The sequence below is a fragment of the Schistocerca gregaria genome, chromosome 1 (genome assembly GCF_023897955.1).
Source record: "Schistocerca gregaria isolate iqSchGreg1 chromosome 1, iqSchGreg1.2, whole genome shotgun sequence".
NCBI lineage: Eukaryota > Metazoa > Arthropoda > Insecta > Orthoptera > Acrididae > Schistocerca > Schistocerca gregaria.
In genome coordinates this window covers 371,569,932-371,580,182 of record NC_064920.1, presented here as the reverse complement: position 1 = coordinate 371,580,182, position 10,251 = coordinate 371,569,932, and positions in this window count along the sequence as shown.

Here is a 10,251-nt window from a genome sequence, read left to right as displayed (position 1 = left end):
ATAGCTCGTGCGCTGACTATAACACCAGTTTCAAACTCACTTAAATCTTGATAACCTGCTGCTGTAGCAGCAGTAACCAATCTAGCAACTGCGCCGGACACTTGTCTTATATAGGCGTTGCCGACAGCAGCGCCGTATTGTGCCTGTTTCCATATCTATGTATTTGAATACGCATGTCTATACCAGCTTCCTTGGCGCTTCAGGGAGCAATAGGCGTTCACCGCCTGTCTGCGTCGCTCTTCAGGAAGTAGTTTAAAGATAGTTCCCATTCGAAGTTCCTGACCAATGATTGCGGTAGGTTTCCCTGTGTGCTACGGAAGACACCACCACCCTCGTAGAAGAGTACCGTCCTGCCACGGCTCAGGAGCGCCATATAAGGGGCAGTCGAATGAAATCCGAACGTCTGTCACAACGGGACTGTGTAATGTTTCCATTCAAAAGTAATCACCACACATGTTAAGACATTTATCCCACCAGACAATAACGATAACCCTTGTTATGGAGACAAATTACATACATAGGAAGACGCAAGATCTCCATTCACTCGTCTTGGAATGTACGTTCTTGGAACTTTAGTACTAAACCTCATGCACAAGGGATTTCTCGTAGCGTGTGCCACTGGAATTAGAAGAGCATCTGCGTGACACTTGCGTTATTTCAAAAGAAGAACGCTACTCTTCTTTGGATCAAGTCCATCATCTATATACTCTAGTAATCCCAGTCTGTAAGGACACAAGACTCATGAGCAAATCACAAGAAGCAATCAAACAAGGATTATGTAAGCTCCACTCCTTCGGGAGTGAATTTCCTTTCCTGAATTACATTCTTCCGATGAATTTGTCTGGCCTTTCCCTTTTATCGTAAATCACACCGGACGCACATCAGTGGGTACTCAACCATTTCCATTGTTTCCAGAAACTGACAGCACATCAGCGATATGCTGCCGATATGGTTGCACTATCGGTCGGAGGATGGCATTCGCGTACCTTACAGTCGTTACGGCGCCTTCCATGACTACCAGCGGCGTACGCCGGCCCCACAGAATGCCACCCCAAAACATCAGGAACCCCCACCTTGCTGCACTCGCTGGACAGTGTGTCTAAGGATTACAGCGCGACAGGGTTTCCTCCAAACACGTCTCCGATGATTGTCTGGTTGAAGGCGTATGCGACACTCATCGGTGAAGAGAACGTGATGCCAATCCTGTGCGAACCATTCGGCATGTCGTTGAGCCCATCTGTATCGCGCTGCATGGTGTCGTGGTTGCAAACATGGACCTCGCCGTGGGCGTCAGGAGTGAAGTTGCGCATCATGCAGCCTATTGCGCACGGTTCGAGCTGTAACACGACGTCCTGTGGCTGCACGAAAAGCCCCATGGAACTCCACCTCAAAACAGCAGGGAACTACCACCTTGACGCCCTCACTGGACAGTGTGTGTAAGGCGTTCAGCCTCACCAGGTTGCCTCCAAGCACGTCTCCAATGATTGTCTGGTTGAAGGCATATGCGACACTCATTGGTGAAGAGAATGTGATGACAATCGTGAGCGATCCATTCGGCATGTTGTTGGGCCCATCTGTACTGTGCTGCATGGTGTCGTGTTTGCAAAGATATACCTTGGCATGCACATTGGGAGTGAAGTTGAGCATCATGCAGCCCATTGTGCACAGTTTGAGTCGTAACACTACGTCCCGTGGCTGCATGAAAAGCATTATTCAACATGGTGGCGTTGCTGTCAGGGTTCCTCCGAGCCATACTCCGAAGGTAGTGGTCATCCACTGCAGTAGTATCCCTTGGGCGGTCTTTGCGAGGCATGTCATGGACGGTTCCTGTCTCGCTGTTTCTCCTACATGTCCGAACAACATCGCTTTGGTTCACTAGGAGACGCCTAGACACTTCCCTTGTTGAGAGCCCTTCCTGGGCGGACGCGATCGAACCGCGGTATTGACCGTCTAGGCATGGTTGAACTACAGACAACATAAGCCGTGTACATCCTTCGTGGTGGAATGACTAGAACTGACCGGCTGTCGGACCCCCTACGTCTAATGATCGCTGTTCATGCATGGTTGTTTACATCTCTGGGCGCGTTTAGTAACAGCCCTGAACAGTCAAAGGGACTGTGTCTGCGATTCAATGTCCACAGTCAACGTCTATCTTAAGGAGTTATGGGAACCGGGGTGACGCAAAACATTTTCTGATGTGTGTAAACAAAGTATGAGCGCTAAAGCTGTAGTCCATATATAATATTGTTCCGAAAAGAAGTCTTAAAGATGGTAACCATTATATGGGCTTACAGATCTTATTCTTTAAATTATACTGTTTAGAAAACTGTCAATTTTTTCAAGGTTCCCCTGGCATTCACCGATCAGTCTCCTTAAGAAAACGCTGAATGCAAAAGCATATGAACAGATTTAATGGCATTGTGTACTGTGCATAGTAGAGGAACAGGTCGGAGACGATGACTGTTTCAGCATAACAATGCAACCTGTTATAAAGCATCATTTGTAGCGCAATATTTTGTGAACAATAACAGTCCTGAAATGGGCTGAGCACCCCAGCATCTGGACCAAAACCCAGAGGAACATCTTCGTGACGAGTTAGAACGTAGACTTCGCTGCAGACTCCAGCGATCATGATCTCTACCTTCTCTAGTTTTGGCTCTTGAGGAAGAATGGGCTGCAATTCCTCCACAAACATTCAGACACCTCATTCAAAGTGTCCTCAGCAAGAGGCCAAGCCGTTATAAAAGCGAAGGGCATGCACAGCACATGCTAATATTTACTAGTAAGTATTCGGGTGTTTTTGATACAGTGAAAAGTAACGGCCATATAACACTTCCTTCGATACTACCAAAGTCAACTCAGCGTCTGATTATTTCTCACCTGTTAACGAGACGTTTAGCTCTGTGTGCTAGGAAATTCTGAACCCAACCACACAGCTGATTGATTTTTCATAATCTTTCATTTTTTTCACTAATCAGTAGTGCGGAAGTGCAAAGGTCAAGAACCACACATCGACAAGGCCGCCCTCGGGAACTCATAGGTGAAAAGGGCAACCTCAGTTTCATAAGACACAGTCTGAGGAATCTATATCAGATCATACAGAGGAGAGATTCGTTGCGGTTTTAGTGTAACGTTTAACACAATGAATTTGTATTAGGAAGGAGTGCAATTCGAAGATTTTCGCGACAATGCAGACAAAGGACCGCAAGGACAGTAAAATAACATATTAAATGCATGAACGTCACATGCTGTTAAAACAAAGTGCAGAATTTATGAAAGCATGACATCAGGAGAACTGAGTCCAACGTATAGATTTCAACAACATCTAAGTGCTTTCTAAGAAATGCAACATTTATGCAAGGAAAGTCATAGAAGCGGTTGAGATTTCTAAGAACGAATGTAGTTTCAATAGGGGTGACGTCTACAGGCTTCCAGTTTCGTGCCCAAGAATTATGACCAACTACCAAGAAGCCACTTCTCTGGCAACAACATATTGACGAACATTCCCTCTCTCTCCCCCTTCCTCTCCCAATTCGCTGGAATTGTTCGGAATGTTCTTCAATCCAACCGCGAGAGATTTTGGGCAGGTGACATGCCGCACCGTCGTCATAAAAGAATTTCATCATTGTTTGAGAAAATTAAGTCCATTAATGGCTGAAAATTGTCGTTTCCAATCACTGATCGGTTCATTTACAGCAGAGGACCCATTCCCTTCCATGTAAACACGGCCCACTCCGTTATATAGCCACCGCCAGCTTGCACAGTGCCTTGTTGACAATTTGGATCCGTGGCTTGGTGGCGTCAGCGCCACACTCGAACCATATCACCTCTTGGCGTAAATCGAAACTCACCTGACCAGGCACAATTTTTCAATAGTCTAGGCTCCAACCGATGTGGTCAGGAGCTCAAGAGAACAAAGGCAGCACAGTAGGTAATTTGGGTTGTACACGATTCTAAATTTAACTCACAGTCCTACCACCTCTGGCAGCAACAGCGGGTCTAACCTAGCACAACGTCTGCTCGAAATGAGCCTGGATGACAGTTATTGATACGCCTTTCTATCCTACTTTAACTCCATGGCAAAGTTCATCAACTCTAGCGGTTGGCGAGTAGTACTCACAGCCCACCATCACATGTTTTCAATGGGTTAGAGACCTAAAAAAATCAGGCTACCCTCTGCTTATAGGTAGGTCAGGAGGGCAAGACCAATACACAGTCTTGCATTATCTTGTCGAAAGGTAGCTTCACAGATAGCTTCAAAGATAGGGCGCAGTCAATTCATAAAATTCTCTCCTTAACAGGGTCCACAGCCATCAAATGCAAGTAAAATGAAGGCAGTTTCCACTTGGGCTGTAGATTCATGTAGTACTTTTCCTGTTACCGACCAGTTTGAACATCATGGTCATTATCGAACATCTATTCTACAAACTATAAGCGTATGACCACATCCTCGCAAATGCCTGAAATTTACCAAGGGGCTGAAATTTGCCAGTTGCAAATAACAGTGTTGCATTAACGTATACCTCAGCGGAAATATATCTTCATTTAACAATGCCAGGCAAGTAACGCCTGCTGTTCAAATTACCTAGAAGATCACGCCAGATGCTGGGCCCATAGCAACATGTCAAATGCTAGCTGCGTTCGTTCTTTTCGGAGCCTCTATACGCGAACAGGTGCACAATCATGTTGCGCATCGAGAAAGAACTCGCCTTAAAATACGACGATGTGTCAGTAAGAGGCTAATTTGACGACGGTTGTCGTTCGGAGCTACGCAGTCGATGCGCTTCTCATTGCTGCCGCGTCAAGGGATCCTTCAACAATGGCCGCCGTAGTGATAGCCATGGTTCTTATGATACCGTCGTAATATCTGTGTAGATACTGGCCTTGCTGCGAACAACACCATTTCCCGACAATGAAGATACGAAACATGGCTGTATGATACTGCGTTGCCTAGGGAACACTATACACTGATCTTGGGTATTAATAAACAGCTTCAGATGTACACTCCTGGAAATTGAAATAAGAACACCGTGAATTCATTGTCCCAGGAAGGGGAAACTTTATTGACACATTCCTGGGCTCAGATACATCACATGATCACACTGACAGAACCACAGGCACATAGACACAGGCAACAAAGCATGCACAATGTCGGCACTAGTACAGTGTATATCCACCTTTCGCAGCAATGCAGGCTGTTATTCTCCCTTGGAGACGATCGTAGAGATGCTGGATGTAGTCCTGTGGAACGGCTTGCCATGCCATTTCCACCTGGCGCCTCAGCTGGACCAGCGTTCGTGCTGGACGTGCAGACCGCGTGAGACGACGCTTTATCCAGTCCCAAACATGCTCAATGGGGGACAGATCCGGAGATCTTGCTGGCCAGGGCCAGGGTAGTTTACTTACACCTTCTAGAGCACGTTGGGTGGCACGGGATACATGCATTGTCCTGTTGGAACAGCAAGTTCCCTTGCCGGTCTAGGAATGGTAGAACGATGGGTTCGATGACGCTTCGGATGTACCGTGCACTATTCAGTGTCCCCTCGACGATCACCAGAGGTGTACGGCCAGTGTAGGAGATCGCTCCCCACACCATGATGCCGGGTGTTGGCACTGTGTGCCTCGGTCGTATGCAGTCCTGGTTGTGGCGTTCACCTGCACGGCGTCAAACACGCATACGGCACCAAGGCAGAAGCGACTCTCATCGCTGAAGACGACACGTCTCCATTCGTCCCTCCATTCACGCCTGTCGCGACACCACTGGAGGCGGGCTGCACGATGTTGGGGCGTGAGCGGAAGACGGCCTAACGGTGCGCGGGACCGTAGCCCAGCTTCAGGGAGACGGTTGGGAATGGTCCTCGCCGATACCCCAGGAGCAACAGTATCCCTAATTTGCTGGGAAGTGGCTGTGCGGTCCCCTACGGCTCTGCGTAGGATCCTACGGTCTTGGCGTGCATCCGTGCGTCGCTGCGGTCCGGTCCCAGGTCGACGGGCACGTGCACCTTCTGCCGACCACTGGCGACAACATCGATGTACTGTGGAAACCTCACGCCCCACGTGTTGAGCAATTTGGCGGTACGTCCACCCGGCCTCTCGCATGCCCACTATACGCCCTCTCTCAAAGTCCGTCAACTGCACATACGGTTCACGTCCACGCTGTCGCGGCATGCTACCAGTGTTAAAGACTGCGATGGAGCTCCGTATGCCACGGCAAACTGGCTGACACTGACGGCGGCGGTGCACAAATGCTGCGCAGCTAGCGCCATTCGACGGCCAACACCGCGGTTCCTGGTGTGTCCGCTGTGCCGTGCGTGTGATCATTGCTTGTACAGCCCTCTCGCAGTGTCCGGAGCAAGTATGGTGGGTCTGACACACCGGTGTCAATGTGTTCTTTTTTCCATTTCCAGGAGTGTATTTAGTCCTTTATTACTTCATCATTGCCGGTTTCGTGGCGTTAAAAGCACATCAAATGAACATCTGCACAACATTAAGTACAGAAAGAATAACAACCCTGTGACGGGCACTGGTATGGCAAATTATTTCAAGATTTGTAAAATAAATTTAAAAGTACTAAAAACTTTCACATGAGATGTGAAAATGTTGGTACTTACATAATTAAAATATTAGAACGGATAAGCTTGGAACGTTTTCACCCAGTACTCGTTGTCCGTCAGACCATAACACCGCTAAAAGGTGGTATGTCATAGAATAAAATAGTCGGATTTGAGTATAGTGAATAGGTCCTAAATAAATCATACCATAGTGAGGTATTGGTAAGGAGAAAGTAAATGAATACTGTTAAGTCCTGATTTTGGACCAGACAGAAAAACCAAGAAGTGGTTGCCGCAAAATAGAGGGTTATTCTACCTGGAACAAACGGCACTTACCGCTTCTCCGACCTATAGGGAATCCCGAACAAAGTACGCGGCCGCGTTCTCTATCATATTGACGTTTACTGTCGATAACACGTGACGAGTCGTGGCGCGCTCTTGGGGCTCATATAAACGAGACCTCCATGGCCTAGCAGTCGGTCGTCGACTCACTTCGCAAGATGCCCGCAGTCGGCAACCAAACGTCAAGAGAAAGAATTTCTACTGTTCGACCACGGCCTCGTAGTCCGGAAGTTTTAATTGATGAAGACGCCGGCGGCCAGAGCCTACACGTGTATGACTATGCCCGCACAAAGATTCGTGCACCCACTGACCTCTCGATTCTGTCCCATAAGTATTCGATGGAACTCATGTCGGGCGATGTGGTTGGCCAAATCATTCCCACGAACTGTCCAGAATGGTCTTCGGACCAGTCACGAACAACTGCAGCCTGGTGGCACTGCCATCCACAAAAATTCCGTCGTTGTTTGGAGACTTGAAGTTCATGAACGGTGCCATTGGTACCCAAGTTGCCGAACATAACCATTTCTAGTTAATGATCGGCTCAGTTGGACCAGAGGATCCAATCCATTTCCTGTGAACACAGCCCACACCATCATGGAGTCACCATCAGCTTGCACAGTGCCTTGTTGACAACTTGGGTCCATGGCTTTGTGGGGCCTGCTCCACACTCGAACCCCACTACGATCAGCTCTTACCAACTGAAGTCGGGACCTATCAGACCAGGCCGTGCTTTTCGAGTCGTCTAGAGACCAAACTGTACGGTCAAGGCCAAGGAGAGGCGCTGCAAACGATGTCGTGACATCAGCAAAGGCATTCGGGTTGGTCGTCTGCTGCCTTAGCCCATTAACGCCAAATTTTGCCGCACTCTCCTAACAGATACGAACCACATTGATTCCCACGGTTATTTCAAGCAGTGTTGCATGTCAGGTAGGAGATGAGGTACCGGCAGAACTAAAGCTGCGAGTACGGGGCGTGAGTCGTGCTTGGGTAGCTCAGATGGTAGAGCACTTGCCCGCCAAAGGCAAAGGTCCCGAGTTCGAGGCTGGGTCAGGCACATAGTTTTAATCTGCCAGGAAGTTTCATATCAGCGCACACTCTGCTGCAGAGTGAAAATCTCATTCAGTACTGCATGTGTCTCACCACTGACAACTATATGCAAATGAAGTTGCTCTCGGTCGTTAAGGGAAGGCCGACGGCTATTGCGTAGCCCGTAGGGAGAAGTAACGCCTGAAAATTTGTATTCTCGGCACGCTCTTGTCTTGTGGATCTCGGAATATTGAATTCTCTAACGGTTTCCGAAGTGAAATGTCCAATGCTTCTAGCTCAACTACCAGTCTGCATTCCAGTTCTGTTAATTTCCGCCAGGCGGCCATGTAAACGTTGGAAACTTTTTCCACATGAATCAGCTGAGTCCAAAGGACATCACCGCCAATGTACTGCCCTTTTATACCTTGTGTACCCGATACTACCGCCATTTGTATAAGTGCATATCGCTGTCCCATGAATTTTGTTATCTCAGTGTAAGACGTCAACTGAAATTTAAAAATGGGAGCAATTCTTGTCGGCACACCTTTGCAGAAACGGAAGGTGGCAACTGACCTCAATTAGAGGTAAAAAGCCAAGAGAGCGAGATGTTTATGAAAAAATTGTGAAAAATAACGTGTCGTCTGCGTCACGGAGGCGAAGAAAAGTACACTTGAATAGAGCGGAAGTAGCCTCGTTTACGGTCGCTAACGAGGCAGCGCGCCTGTGAGAACAGACCGCCGTGAATACCGCGCTCTGCTGTTCGCCGTTTGCAGGTAACACGAGCGGGCAGAGCGGCACGCCCCCTCCGCACTCATTCAAAAAAATAATTGTACCGCCGCCTGCACGCTGACACAGATAAGGCTGCTGCTCCCGCGAGGGGTTTCTTCTCGGGTCGCTTTCACGGCGGGGTGACGCTAACTCAGCGGGTGCCTTCCGTGAACCCACCAAAGCGCCATTGTTCGTATGGAGGTCGCCGAGGGCCAATAAGAGAAACGGGCACGCAGGTCGCCTCGAAACACAGACGGCAGCCCCGCAAAACAGCCACAAGTCGACGTGGAAGGCTTTTTATTCTTCTAAGGTCAGCGCGCATTGGTTTTTGTATCCTCTCGTGTACATTGAGAGGAAAGAGAGCACTTCCGGTCGAAATGCTGAGCGAAGCAGGACAGTGGTTTATACAAGGAATTCGTTTCCTGGATGAGTGATTATAACACTGCAGTCCAGATCGCCACATCTGCAGAGAAACGAGTATATGCTTCTTGCATCCAATTAATTAATATTACAACCTAGCCCGCATCTCGTGGTCGTGCGGTAGCATTCTCGCTCCCCATGCCCGGGTTCCCGGGTTCGCTTCCCGTCGGGGTCAGGGATTTTCTCTGCCTCGTGATGGCTGGGTGTTGTGTGCTGTCCTTAGGTTAGTTAGATGTAAGTAGTTCTAAGTTCTAGGGGACTGATGACCATAGATGTTAAAGTCCCATAGTGCTCAGAGCCATTTATTACAACCTAAGTTGTAATAGTATAGGTTATTAAGAAATCCTTACTTTTCCAGATCCAGTTTGCTCCTTCCGAGCCGGCTGCTGTGGCCGAGCGGTTCTAGTCGCTTCAGTCTGAACCGCGCGACCGCTGCGGTCGCAGGTTCGAATCCTGCCTCGGGCATGGATGTGTGCAATGTCCTTAGGTTAGTTACGTTTAAGTAGTTCTACGTTCTAGGGGACTGATGACCTTAGATGTTAAGTCCTATAGTGCTCAGAGCCATTTGACCATTTTTGAACCACTTTCCCACTTTCATAGCGAGATGAGAGATCTATACATCTAAAATTCTATCCCGGAAACCAGAACATGGTAGTACTTGCAGCTTAGAAGCAACAAACCGTCGATTTTCAATGTTTCGCATGGTTATTGACCAACGTTATACCATCACGTTTTGTGTGAAACTAGGAAAATCTGGTACGGAAACGTTGAGTATGTGTCGGCAAGCCTGCGGCAATGATTGCCTGTCAAAAGCCCATGTTTTCAGGTGGGTGAAAGCTTTATAGAGGGCCGGCACAGCATTGAGGACGAGGACCATTTCGGACGCCCGTCAACCAGCAATACTGACGAAAACATCGACCTTGTAAGCGTTTTATTGAACACCGACCACGGGATAAGTGTCTGGGTGACAGCAGACGACCTCGGTCTTGATGAAATGACAGTGCACAACATCATCAGCAAAGACTAGTCGATGAGGAAGATCTGCGCCAAGATGGTCCCGAAGAATTTGTCAGACGCACATGTGGACGCCTGTCAAGACAATCTCCAGGGTCTTGAAGCTGATCGAAAATGTTTCGATAACGTT